Genomic DNA, 14,860 nt, shown 5'->3' with positions numbered 1-14,860 from the left:
AGTGTACCTACACAAACCTAGATGGTATATCCTACTACATACATAGGCTATATGGTACTAATTTTATGGGACCACCATCATATATGAGTCTGTCATTGACTGAAATGTCATTATCCAGTTCATGACTGTAGTTAAAATTCCAAATTCATAGTATTTTTCCCCTTAATTATGTTGCTCTATTGCTCATTTTTATTAAATGTAAGTGTGTAAATACTTGATTTGTTTATATATTTGGAACAATTCCATCTAATTGTAATAGGTAATTGCTGCCTAGCTAGCATTCTTCCTATCCCTAGTGCTAATAACTTAAGTATATCTAAACATAATGTCTCTAAAATCAACTCATTTAGGTAGGCTGTAGATAATCTGAAGAACTGACAGATTACAGTTTTCAGCTTTATTTTCATTTTAGAATTATATGGATAGCTTCTTAGCCAAGTCTGTTAATTTTTCCCTTATTTTTCCATAACAAGGTAATTTTGTTAATTTAGCAATTGTTCTATTTTCCTTCAAGTCCTTTAACTGTTTTATCTAAAATTACTGTTCCTTTTCATCTGTGATATAGAGCGTGTGTCTATGTGTGTGTGTACGTACACATATAGTTAAATAAACCCAAATTACATCCTTTTTACTAGCAATAACTTTGTCTGTATTCATCTTACACATTACCATGACAAAAACCAGATTTAGTTTCATTAATTGCATTTCATCTTCCATGTACATTTAAATTTCTCATTTATCTAATTTATTTAAACCATTGGTTCACAAACTTGAGCATGCATCAGAATCAACAACTGGGTACAAGACTTCTTTTTCTTCCTAACAATGAGGAAGAGGATACTCTCAAAACACAGAATAAACTGTGTTTGCTGTTTGTTCTGTAGAAAAATCTTTCAACAATAAATTGTGTTTTTATTTTGCCTTTTTAAAAAAGATAAAACTGAGTAAAAGATCTTCCTCTTTTCCTACCAGTGAGGAAAAGGACACTCAGAAGTAAATAAACTGTATTTCATGTTTATTTCCTATAAAACTGTAACTAAGAGAATAATGGACATTAATATATGGATTAACTATGTTGAGTAAGGGGGAAAGAGGAGTGGAAAATATATGGATGACTCTATATAATATTAGCATATTGTACCTAGTTGTATTTTTTTTCAAAAGGTGTTGTAAATATACTATGTATTTTTTCTAATTTTAAGACTTTTAATGTCTTCTGCTTTTGGTGTTTCCTTTTTTCCTTTTTTTATAGTCTATATTTACTTTTCATCTTACTGTCTTCTACCTGTGTACAATAATGTCCATTTAGCTTGTTGTCAGATGCATAGTAAATTCAGTGATTTGAAATAAATAAAACTGAAACATAAAATATAAATTGCTTCTGAATAGCCAAGGTCTGTCACAGAAAGTTATTATCTGGTGTCCCAAGGCCAAGAGAAAAGGAGAAGCAACAAATGAATGGATGACAAACATTAGATGTTATCCTTCTGATAGAAGTGTGAAATAACTTGTAACCCAAAAAAAAGACGAATAGCAAGATAGCAATCTGGGGCTTCTCTTTAGGAATGAGCTACCTCTTCTTAATCTGGAAAGCTGTGTGCATTTTGTATAAAAGATTAAATATATGCCACATACTCTGTTTAAGAACACAAGAGGGGGCCGGCCCCGTGGCCAACTGGTTAAGTCCCTGTGCTCTGCTATGGCGGCCCAGGGTTTTGCCGATTCAGATCCTGGGCGCGGACGTGGCATTGCTCGTCAGGCCACGTTGAGGCGGTGTCCCACATGACACAACCAGAAGGACGTGCAACTGAGATATACAACTGTGTACTGGGGGGATTTGGGGAGATAAAGCAGAAAAAAAAAAAAAAAAAGATTGGCAACACTTGTTAGGTCAGGTGCTGATCTTTGGGGGAAAAAAAAAACAACACAAGAGTGGCTGGCCCAGTGGCAGTGTGGCTAAGTTAGCATACTCTACTTTGGTGGCCCAGGATTCACAGATTTGGATCCTGGGTGAGGACCTACACACCCCTCATCAATCCCTGCTGTGGTGGCGTCCCACGTACAAAATAGAGTAAGGTTGGCACAGATGTTAGCACAGGGACAACCTTCCTCACTCCCAAAAGAAAAACACACAAGAGAAGGAAAACTATATTGTAGAAATAAGCAGAATATTTTGACTTTTAAAACATTTCAATTTCCTTATTATGCGTAAATATATTTTAGTTATGGCTTTCCTCCTATTCATTTTGAGTTGAGTAGCTCCCTCCTCTTCCAGGGCCTTTCCATTTTTCTTTTCCAACAATTTACCTTTCATCATGATAGCTTTTAAAACTGCTTGATAATTGCCATTTTGTCTCTCTTAAGAACGTTTTATATCCTTGTTTAGCCTACTTAAATTTGAAATTACTTTTCAAAATCAGATATCAGGAAAAGCAGAGGAAGATCAACATTATGTTTATACTGATTTTCAAAAGTTAAAGCCTATTTTTCAAGTCATTCTCAATTTTACTTCAAAATATTCCCGTAATTCTTATGTGTCTACATTAATGATCATATCTTCCAAGGCTCAGTTTCATAGATTGTGAGACATAGCAGTCACCTACCCTTCAACAAAGCACACAGATCTTGCTGAGAGCTTAATTCCAGGCTGGATAATAATCATCAATCTTTTCAAGGACTTTTCTGTTCTCATCATTGCCCTCTTCTTTATTTTGTTTTGTTTTGTTTTTTTCATGATATGTGTAAGGGCTAGATGAAAAGTTAATCATTTTTATTCACTTTGCAGGAGGAGTCTTGGGGACTAGATAAAGTGGGCAGGAATATTTAATCCTCTGCTTCAGAGACTATGTGCATGGACAGTTACAAGGCAGTTATGGCCAGATATGCTTATCGGCTTTGGAATAAAGTGCTCCCTCACATTGCTTATATCTTAGCTGAGAAGAGAGACACTCAGGTTAGTTGTTTTGTAGGGTACAGATATGATGAGTTCCAGAGCTTCATAAGTCATCAAAGTGGTCTTATCAGTAGTACTTTTAATCTGTTTTCCCAATATCCCATTTCCTTGTTATCAGTTAAATAATGTCCTCCTGTTGTCAGTGTTTATGCATTGCATTTAATTCTATACTTCTGCCACATTTTAATTAAAAATTTTCAACATTCTGTAGTTCTTTAGTTCTGTTTATTATACAGTTATAAGTAGTCTCATTTTTCCATTGGAAGTAAACTGTGCTTTCCCTCTTTTTTTTTTTGTAAGGAAAATTGGACCTGAGCTAACAACTGTTGCCAATCTTCCTCTTTTTGCTTGAGGAAGAGTGGCCCTGAGCTGACATCTATGCCAGTCTTCCTCCATTTTGTATGTGGGATGTCACCACAGCATGGCTTGATGAGCAGTGTATAGGTCCATGCCCGGGGTCTGAACCCATGAGCCCTGGGCTGCTGAAGTGGAGCAGGTGAACTTACCCACTATGTCACTAGGCCGGCGCCTGCTTTCCCTCTTTTTGGAATTCTTTTTACCATTAAATTGAAACAGACTATTAGCAAATATTTTCTGTGTTTTCTTTTCTGTTCTCTTAATTGAAATTTTAACACATAGTGTCCTGTTTGTTTGACCCATCTTACAAAAGAAGCCTCACGTTGCACTACAGTTTTCATTTACTATTAATCTTCAGAATTAAGTCCCCTTATTTCTGTTCTAAATAGCTATCTCAGTTGGACTTATTAGAACATAGTTTGTGGATTTAATTTGTATAAGTAACATTTTGTCATTATTTTGGGGGATTTACAGTCTGACATTGAGCACATTTCTTTTTTCCAATTTGATGAAATTTTCATGAGAAAATAGTCTTCGTTTTTCCAAGGTCAAAATAGCATTCTTTTTGTTTTACCGCTTTGTTGTCGGTATTATGAAGATAATTCTGTACTCTCAAAGGATCAGTTTTTCAGATTTATAGTTATATTATTCTTAGGTATTTGCTTTTAAAATGTATGCCATTACTTCACAAGGTATTGACTTCAAGTTTTTGTTAGATGTCACTTTGCAGGATGATTAATGTTGGTTTAAATATTTTCTGTTTTCTCACATAATTTTCTATGATGTTACAAATAAATTGTTTTTGGCCGCTTCAGTTCTAAGGTGAAAATGCTAATTTGAACAAAGGGGAATTAAGAATACAAAATTTGTATTAATAATGGCATGATGATTAATTCTATTCTATTTTTTCTAAAATGAATTTTGGAAAAATTAGAAAATATGGTTAAGATCTTCATATGACATTCAATTGACCTCAGTATGATGGGAGGCCAGTCTTCACCTGTAGTTAACAAGGGCTCACTCCCAGACTCCTGAGGACTAAACATTTTTTTATACCTTATTATTTAACATTATTATGTTGACATATAGTTGATTTTATGTTGACATATGATTCATTATTGATTAACATTTCTTATCAAGTCTGTGTCTGTGGATTTTGACTCTGAGGAAAGATATGGTATATGAAATTGCGTTGTTCTCCAACAGTAGACTGAAATTTATTTTGCCTCAGCAAATTGATACATCTTTTCTTTGGCTTTCAGTTGCTGAAACTATGTAATATATTGGTTGATAGAATGGGTTCTGGGCCACGCTATCTGGATCCATATCCCTCTCTGCCTTTTATTCATTGGGTAACTCGGACCAGTCCTTAACTTATTTCTCTTCACTTTCTTCATATGCAAAGTGAGGAAGATAATAATAGCTACCTCACTCATTAAAAAAAATTAGGAGAGGTCAGACCAATGCCTGACGTTAAGTAAGCTGCTGCTCTCATTCTGTAGGACAGGAGGAGCTAATAGTGTTTACAGTGTTTCCCTTCATTTATGTTTTTACTCAGATTTTATTGAACATCTACTCTATTTTAGTAATAAAAGACATTGCAAATGGGGAAATCAGAAACAAACAAGTAAATAAACAAATTAGGTCTTTCAAAAATTGCTATTAGAAAAATGAACATCATGAAGATGGCCTGATGGTGTAGTGGTTAAGTTCATGCGCTCCGCTTCAGTGGTCCACGGTTCGTCGGTTCAGATCCCTGGCATGAACCTACACATTGCTCCTCAAGCTATGCTGTGGTGGGTCCCACAGACGAAATAAAGAAAGATTGGCACACACGTTAGCTCACGGCCAATCTTCCTCATTAAAAAAACAAACAGAAAACCAGCATGCCTTTTTATTTTACTTATCTTTTGATTCTCAGGTCCCAAATTCTATTTATTAAATTTAGTATTTTATAACTCTTAATCACATAGAATGTTTCTGGGTTTTCTGGTTAGGACCTGAAAAATTTAGGTCAGTCTGGCATCATCAAAGAGCCGACCATAGTGTATATGTAATTTCTCTCCCTTTCTTATATTTTATGTTCATTATATTCATTTTTTAAAATTCTTCTAGAGTCTTCACCTTCTCATTGCTTTGTCCTTTCATCAGTGCATTTTTAAAATTTTATCACCTTTGTTTTTCTTACCCCTCCTCTAGGTAGAACACTTTCTTTCAGTTTTCACTTTCTTTTCAGTTTCTTTCAGTTCAGTTTTCTTTTAGTAGGGTTTGTATATAGTAGGCTATTGGTGTTCTCATGTGATTGATGCCCAGTAATTGGCAAGATCTGCAAATGCCACTATATCTTGTAACTGTATCCATAAAATACAGTAAACTTTAAAAATGCAATTGCTCTTTCAAACCTGTAAATATGGGTGTGTAGAGTAATGTCTGAAGTTTTCTAAAGAACTGTCATTTTCTTAGATTTATCTCTTTCTATTATCAGGTATGAAAATTAGCTTTCTTTTAGGGGACAGTTTTTGTAAAGAAATCATGATTTTTAAAGTCACTTAACAAGCGTTGCGTATCTTCTATTTACTAATTTAGTGATGTTGTATAATTTACTTGTGTGCCTCACTTTCCTCATCTGTGTAATACTGATACTAATAGTCTCATCCCCTGGGAGTGTTGTGAGACTTAACTGAAATAATTCATGTTAAATATTTAACATATACAAATAGCTCAATAATTGTCTGATGTTATAACTATCATAGAATGATAAAACTTGGTTTAGTTCTGAAGAAGGCAGAGACATTAAGAAATTTCTTTGTAGATTTTTCATTAACATTTCCATATTGTACATTTAAATGTTTTCTGCACATATAAAATTACATATACTATTTATAGAGAATTCAGAAAAGGAGAAAAACACAAAAATAAAAATTAACCATAATGATAACTAAGTGTGCCATAACATGTTGATATTTCCTTTGTTTTCCTCTCACGTGTATATTTATTAAGATTCTTTGTTTTGTTTTTAAACAAATAATATTATAATCAATTTTGTGGTATACATTTTCTATACATTTAATTTTTTAAAATCGTGTTTAATATGGCTGCCTTATTATCTAAGATGTAGATATTCTTTAAGTTACTTAACTTTTCTGCCATTGTTTGAATGCTTTGTCTTTTGTTGGATCCTCTATCATCTTTTGCTTGCTTGTTTTCTTAATTTACTCTCCTTTTTGCGTAGCATATTTTTTGATAGTTTCTTGAGAAACAGGGTATTGGGGAAGTATATATTTGAAACTTTAAATATCTGAAAAGTATATTGTATTCTCACATTTAATTTTTTGGCCCAATGTAGAATTCACATTGAAAATTTTCTTCAGAATTTTTCCTCTAGCTTCCAGTATTGCTGTTGAGAAGTCCAATGCTGTTTCAATTCCTGATTCTGATCCTGTTTCTTGGTTTTGGAAGCTTTTAGACTTTTCTCTTTGTTTCTGGTTTTCTGGAATAACATGGTGAAGTACTCTGATGTGTATACATTTTTTTCCCATTCATTATGCTGGGCACCTGTTAAATACCTGTTGCTTACATGTTAATCTCATTAAGCACTCCTGAGTTTCTTTTTTCTCTTCTCTTTTCCATTTCTTAGTCTTTTTGTGTTTTCTTTTCTTGTATTTCTTCAACTTTATTGAATTTAATTTTGACTATCAATTTAAATTTTCCTGGGGTTGTTTCTCATTCTCCATATTTTTTTTTAAACATTGTTTTCTGGATGTAATATATTTTATCTCTTTGACAGTGTTAATTATTACTCTGAAGTTTTTTTTCTGCTCCATACATGGACCTCTTCTTTTCTGATTCTCTGCTTTTACCGCTGTCTTTCATGTTGGAAACTTTGCTCAAATATCTGTTACTTGGCTCTCTAGTTATTGCTGAGAGTGAGACACTAAAAAGCTGATTGCCAGAGAAGGGGGGTGTGTGTGTGTATGTGTTGTGTTTGACAGGGTAGGGCAGTGGCTCTAGCTTCTTTGGTGAGCATCTCTGTAGAGTAGTCCTGTGGTCAGCTAGCATTATCATTGTAGACCCTAAACTGTTGGTGTTAATAATTATTTTCCCTGGGGAAATTCAGTTTCTTTGCAAAAGGATCTTTCAATCTGCTTAAGTTTGATTGCTGTCTCCTATTTGGGAGTTGGGCACAGTAGAGGAGCATTCTGCACTTCACATATATCCCTCCTCTGTGTCTGATGATTCCAAGTCTCAGGTTTATTTTCTTCAGGGAATATACTTCTGGACTTCCAAGATGGGTATGTGGTGGAAGAATTGCCTGACTGCCTAGGTTGGAGTGGAGATTTGGGGATTTAGTTACTTAATATATAAACTTTGAAATAATACTCCTATTTTCAAATTTTACATCACTCCATCTTCTGTAGAACCTAATTCCTGAATGCTTCTGGGTTCTACAGAGCAAAACAGTACTTTTCCTTTACATGTAAGTTGTCATGCTTTTTCAAGACTTTCTGGTTTGATTTGTGTGCTCTCTGCTCATCTTTCTGCTTTCCACATTGATATATTAAGGTAATATATTGTGGTTTGGAGTGGTTTTGGAGAATCCTTTAAGGATTAAACCTATTTACCTAGGTTCAGCTGTACCCATATAGTCTGCTTTTTCTTTTATTACAGTGCCTTCTATCTAAGGTCAGTTCTTGCCCTTATGCAGTGGATCCCATCCCTGTTCACCACCTCAAGAACTTTGCTCTTCAAGTTGTTCTCTCTCTCCTAACTTCAGTTTCTTCCCTTTTGTGAGATAATCCTTGTCATTATACTAATATGCTATAACAGGTTTTATCTTTTAGAAACACTCTGTATCAGACAGGGCACTCCAGGGATATGGAACCAATAGGAGATATACTTACTTACATATATATATATATATATATAGGGGTTTTTTTCCCCACACACACACCATATATGCACACACATACAAGGATATATATGTATATTTGGGGGGAGGGAGATTTATTTTTAATTAACTGGCTCATGTGATTGTGGGACCTGGCAAATTTGAAATCTGTATGGCAAGCCAGCAGGTTAGAAATTCAGGTAGGAGTTCTGCAGTGTCGAGGCAGAAATTGCTTCTCTAGGAATCCTCAGTTTTTACTTTTGAGGTATTCAACTGATTGAATGAGGCCCACCACATGATTCAGGGTAACCTCCTTTGCTTAAAATCAACTGATTGTGGATGTTAACCATTTCTAGAAAATACTATCACAGTAACACCTGAATTAGTGTTTGATTAAATAACTGGACACTATAGCCTACCTAAGTTGACACATAAAACTGACCATCACACGCTCCCATGTTTCCTCACCCCGCTCTAACTACGATCTCATTTCTCTCCTTTTCTTTACAGCAAATCTCAAAGAATTACTTCTGTTCACTGTCTCTGCTCACTCCCCTCTTATTCTCTGCGAACCCACTCCAATCAGATTTCTGTCTCTACCTCTTCATTGCCTCTGCTCTTGTTGAGGTCAGCAATTACCTTCTTATTGTCCAAATCCCTCGGCAGCTCCCAGTTGTCATCTTTCTCTGTCTTGAAAGACATAGCTGCTTCTTCCTTCTTGAAGCACTATCTTTACTTGTTTTCTGGAATACTGTCCTGGTAGACCTTAGAAAGCTAGACTCTAAATATGTGAATTATCTCAGAACTGATCTTAAAACCTTTTTATCTTTTCTGTATTCACTCCTCAGTGAATAAGTGAAAATAAATTCCATGATTTTATTATTTCTATTAAAAAATGATAGTTGGGGACCGGCCCAGTGGTGCAGTAGTTAAGTTCGCACGTTCTGCTTCGGCGGCCCGGAGTTTGCTGGTTCAGATCCCAGGTGCGGACATGGCACCGCTTTGCAAGCCATGCTGTGGTAGGCGTCCTACATATAAAGTAGAGGAAGATGGGCACGAATGTTAGCTCAGGGCCAGTCTTCCTCAGCAAAAAGAGGGGGATTGGCTCCCAAATAAGCGACCTTAAAGCACACCTAACTGAACTAGAGAAAAAAGAACAAATGAAGCCCAAAGTCAGCAGAAGGAGAGAAATAATAAAAATCAGAGCAGAAATAAATACTATTGAAACGAAAAAGGCGGTAGAAAGGATCAATGAGACAAAGAGCTGGTTTTTTGAGAAGATAAATAAAATTGACAAACCACTAGCCAGACTTACAAAGAAAAAAAGAAAGCTCAAATAAACAAAATCAGAAATGAGTGAGGAGAAATAACAACAGACTCTGCAGAAATACAACACATTATAAGAGAATACTACAAAAAACTATATGCCAACAGAATGGATAACCTAGAGGAAATGGATAAATTCTTGGACTCCTACAATCTCCCAAAGCTCACTCAAGAAGAGGCAGGCAATTTGAACAGACCAATCACAAGGAAAGAGATTGAAACAGCAATCAAAAACATCCCAAAGAATAAAACCCCAGGACCAGATGGCTTTTCTGGGGAATTCTACCAAACTTTCAGAGAGGATTTAATACATATCCTTTTCAAGCTATTCCAAAAAATTAGGGAAGATGGAACACTTCCTTATGAGGCCAACATCACTCTGATACCAAAACCTGACAAGGAAACCACGAAAAAAGAGAACTACAGGCCAATATCACTGATGAACATAGATGCAAAAATTCTAAACAAAATTTTGGCAAACAGAATTCAGCAATTCATCAAAAGAATCATACATCTTGATCAGGTGGGATTCATATCAGGGACACAGGGATGGTTCAACATCCGCAAATCAATCAACGTGATACACCACATCAACAAACTGAGGAATAAAAACCACATGATCATCTCAATAGATGCAGCGAAGGCATTTGACAAGATCCAACAGCCATTTATGATGAAAACTCTGAACAAAATGGGCATAGAAGGAAACTACCTCAACATAATAAAGGCCATATACGACAAACCCATAGCCAACATCATACTCAATGGGCAAAAACTGAGCGCCATCCCCCTGAAAACAGGAACGAGACAAGGATGGCCTCTATCACCACTCTTATTTAACATAGTACTGGAGGTCCTGGCCAGAGCAATCAGGCAAGAAAAAGGAATAGAAGGAATCCAAATAGGGAGGGAAGAAGTGAAACTCTCGCTGTTTGCAGACGACATGATCTTATATATAGAAAACCCCAAAGAATCCATTGGAAAACTGTTAGAAGTAATCAACAACTACAGCAAAGTTGCAGGGTATAAAGTCAGTTTGCATAAATCAGTAGCATTTCTATACTCCAATAATGAACCAACAGAAAAAGAACTCAAGAATACAATACCATTCACAATCGCAACAAAAAGAATAAAATACCTTGGGGTAAATTTAACTAAGGAAGTGTAGGACCTGTATAATGAAAATTACAAGGCCTTTCTGAGAGAATTGGATGACGACATAAGGAGATGGAAAGACATTCCATGTACATGGATTGGAAGAATAAACATAGTTAAAATGTCCGTTCTACCTAAAGCAATCTACAGATTCAATGCCATCCCAATCAGAATCCCAATGACGTTCTTTACAGAATTAGAACCAAGAATCCTAAAATTCATATGGGGCAACAGAAGACCCCGAATTTCTAAAGCAATCCTGAGAAAAAAGAACAAAACGGGAGGTATCACAATCCCTGACTTCAAAACATACTACAAAGCTACAGTAATCAAAACAGCATGGTACTGGTACAAAAACAGGTGCACAGATCAATGGAACAGAATTGAAAGCCCAGAAATAAAACCACACATCTATGGACAGCTTATCTTTGACAAAGGAGCTGAGGGCATACAATGGAGAAAAGAAAGTCTTTTCAACAAATGGTGCTGGGAAAACTGGAAAGCCACATGTAAAGGAATGAAAATTGACCATTGTTTTTCACCATTCACCAAAATAAACTCAAAATGGATCAAAGACCTAAAGCTGAGACCTGAAACCATAAGGCTTCTGGAAGAAAACGTAGGCAGTACACTCTTTGACATCAGTATTAAAAGGATCTTTTCGGACACCATGCCTTCTCAGAGAAGGGAAACAACAGAAAGAATAAACAAATGGGACTTCATCAGATTAAAGAGCTTCTTCAAGGCAAATGAAAACAGGATTGAAACAAAAAAACAACCCACTAACTGGGAAAAAATATTTGCAAGTCATATATCTGACAAAGGCTTAATATCCATAATATATAAAGAACTCTCGCAACTCAACAACAAAACGTCAAACAACCCAATCAAAAAATGGGCTAGAGACATGAACAGACATTTCTCCAAAGAAGATATACTGATGGCCAATAGGCACATGAAAAGATGCTCATCATCGCTGATCATGAGGGAAATGCAAATCAAAACTACACTAAGATATCACATTACACCCGTTAAATGACAAAAATATCTAAAACTAATAGCAACAAATGTTGGAGAGGTTGCGGAGAAAAAGGAACCCTCATACACTGCTGGTGGGAATGCAAACTGGTGCAGCCACTATGGAAAATAGTATGGAGATTCCTCAAAAAATTAAAAATAGAACTACCATACGATCCAGCCATCCCACTACTGGGTATTTATCCAAAGAGCCTGAAGTCAGCAATCCCAAAAGTCCTATGCACCCCAATGTTTATTGCAGCACTGTTTACAATAGCGAAGACGTGGAAGCAACCTAAGTGTCCAGCAACAGACGAATGGATAAAGAAGATGTGGTACGTATGTACAATGGAATACTACTCACCTGCAAAACAGAACAAAATCATTCCATTTGCAGTAACATGGATGGACCTTGAGAGAATTATGTTAAGTGAAATAAGCCAGCGAGAGAAGGATAATCTATGTATGACTCCACTCATATGAGGAATTTAAAATTATGGACTAAGAACAGTTTAGTGGCTACCAGGGGAAAGGTGTGGTGGGGGGTGGGCACAAAGGGTGAAGTGGTGCACCTACAACATGACTGACAAATGTTAATGTACAACTGAAATTTCACAAGATTGTAACCTATCAATAACTCAATAAATAAAAAAAATTGGAAACCAAAAAAAAAAAGGGGGGGGGGATTGGCAGCAGATGTTAGCTCAGGGCTAATCTTTCTCAAAAAAAAATGATAGTGGGAGAGGTGATACAGTCATGTGGCTTAAAATTCAAAATAAAAAAGTTTTATAGTGAAATATTACTCTTCTGCCCATGCCTCTCAGGCATCACATATTCTTTCCTGAAGGCAACCAGGGTTGCCAGTTTCTTATATATCTTTACAGAAATATTTTATGAATATAAGAGCACATACATATTCAGTGGGAAGCAGTATAGTGTAGTGGTTAAGAAGTTGGCCTACGGAGCATGACTGCCTGTAGTCAAGTTCTGTCTTTGTTAGTTACTGGCTATGTAACTGGCAAGTCTCTTAGCCGATCTGTGCCTCAGTTTTCTCCTATGTAAAAAAAGACAATTATAGGGCCAGCCCCGTGGCCGAGTGGTTGAGTTTCTGCACCCTGCTTCGGCAGCCCAGGGTTTCATCAGTTTGGATCCTGGGCGCAGACATAGCGCCATTCATCAGGCCATGCTGAGGCAGCATCCTACATAGTACAACTAGAAGGACCTGCAACTGGAATATACAGCTGTGTCCTATGGGGCTTTGGGGAGAGGAAGAAGAAGAAAGAAAGATTGGCAACAGATGTTAGCTCAGGTGCCAATCTTAAAAAAAAAAAACACAACAATTATAATAGTATGTACTTGATAGAGTTGTGAGGTATAAATGAATATGTGTATAGAGTTTAGATGAATGACTTGCACATAAAAATAAACACGTTACTTTTTGCATAAATGATAGCATAATATATTTACACTGACAGGCATCTTCCTGTTTTTCCCATCAGCAAATATTTTGGCAGGTTTTTCTTTTCAGCACATGAATCATGCCTCATTTTTTCCAATGGCTGAATAGTTATCATTGGATGGATGTGTAGTTTTATGGCTCTAAATACCAGTATCTTTGATGATGACTCCTAAATGTATTATCTTCTAGACATTTCCACTTAGTACCTGATAAGCATGAAACTTTATAATTGCCCTCACCTTTTCTATTTCTCTCATTCCTACATTATAATCTATCATATTCTTTCAGCTCTACCTTCAAAATATACTTTACACCTAACCATTTGTCTCTACCTATTGCTACTACTTTAAGCCATCATTGCAAACTTCTGGCAAAATATTTTCAGCTCTCTTTCAGTGTTCTATTTGGTCTCCCTGCTTCCACTTTTACTCTTCTATAATGTGTTCACATGGCAGTTTAAAGTGTAAACCAGACTTTTTCTCACCCACAGCAAATTTTCCAGTGGGTCTTACCTCATTTAGATTTAATTCCTGAGTGCTGCTTAGATCCTAGTAGAACCCTTGTAACCTAGCCTCTTGATTTCCTCCTCAGCCTCATCTCCTGCCTCTGCCTATTTCTGTGCTTCAGCCACACTAAATACTTTGCTCTTTTATGAGTTCTCTCCTCATAACATTTTACCTCATAAACTTTTCGCTTTTTTTTCCCTCTCCCTGGAACATTGTTCCGTCATATAATCACATGCTCATTCCTTCACTTCATGCTCAAATGTCAGCTCTTCAGAGAAGCCTTTCTGCCTGACCACTCTCTTTACTCCCTAACCTTTTTACCATATATGTTTTTTACCATACTTTATTCTTCTTTATAGATTTTCCTTTAGCTGACTTTTTCTTTCATTTGTATATTATCTGTTTATTGTCTTCTGTGCCTCCTTGCTAGAGTGTGAAAATTGTGAGGACGGGTACTCTGTCTTGTTCACTTTTAAGCTTCTAGTATGTAGAATCAGTGCTAAGTATATGTTGGATTGGTCGATGAATGGAGAAGCACTAATTAAGTGCTTCTTGAACTCTCTGTAGTGAAAGACGAATTTTTTAATTACCAATCTGTCACAATCTAGTACTTTTTTAAAATGCAATAAGGTGGATTTCAAGAAAAATGAAATATGTATTTCTTAGTGTTATTTTATTATTAGATTCAACATAGTGTTACTCCGTCAGATTGTTATAAAAATTTCTAAAAACAACAAGATCCAACACCCATTTATGATAAAAACCCTCAGTAAAATGGGTATAGAAGGAAAGTACCTCAACATAATAAAGGCCATATATGACAGACCCACAGCCAACATCATACTCAATGGACAAAAACTGAAAGCCATCCCTCTGAGGACAGGAACAAGACAAGGGTGCCCACTTTCACCACTCCTATTCAACATAGTACTGGAGGTGCTGGCCGGAGCAATTCGGCAGGAAAAAGAAATAAAAGGAATCCAAATAGGTAACGAAGAAGTAAAACTCTTGCTGTTTGCAGACGACATGATCTTATATATAGAAAACCCCAAAGAATCCATAGAAAAACTATTAGAAATAATCAACAACTACAGCAAAGTAGCAGGGTATAAAATTAACGTGCATAAATCAGTAGCATTTCTATACACTAACAATGAACTAACAGAAAAAGAACTCAAGAACACAATCCCATTCACAAT

General features: G+C 36.0%; 1 protein-coding gene across 2 annotated transcripts in view; it reads left to right on the top strand.

The window, feature by feature from the left end:
• The window catches only part of STAG1 (stromal antigen 1), a 366,619-nt gene that overhangs the window by 203,286 nt on the left and 148,473 nt on the right, over positions 1-14,860 (top strand). The gene's annotated exons all lie outside the window — the stretch shown is intronic.

Source organism: Equus quagga, chromosome 1, assembly GCF_021613505.1.
Source record: "Equus quagga isolate Etosha38 chromosome 1, UCLA_HA_Equagga_1.0, whole genome shotgun sequence".
NCBI lineage: Eukaryota > Metazoa > Chordata > Mammalia > Perissodactyla > Equidae > Equus > Equus quagga.
This window is presented reverse-complemented; position numbering and strand designations above follow the sequence as displayed.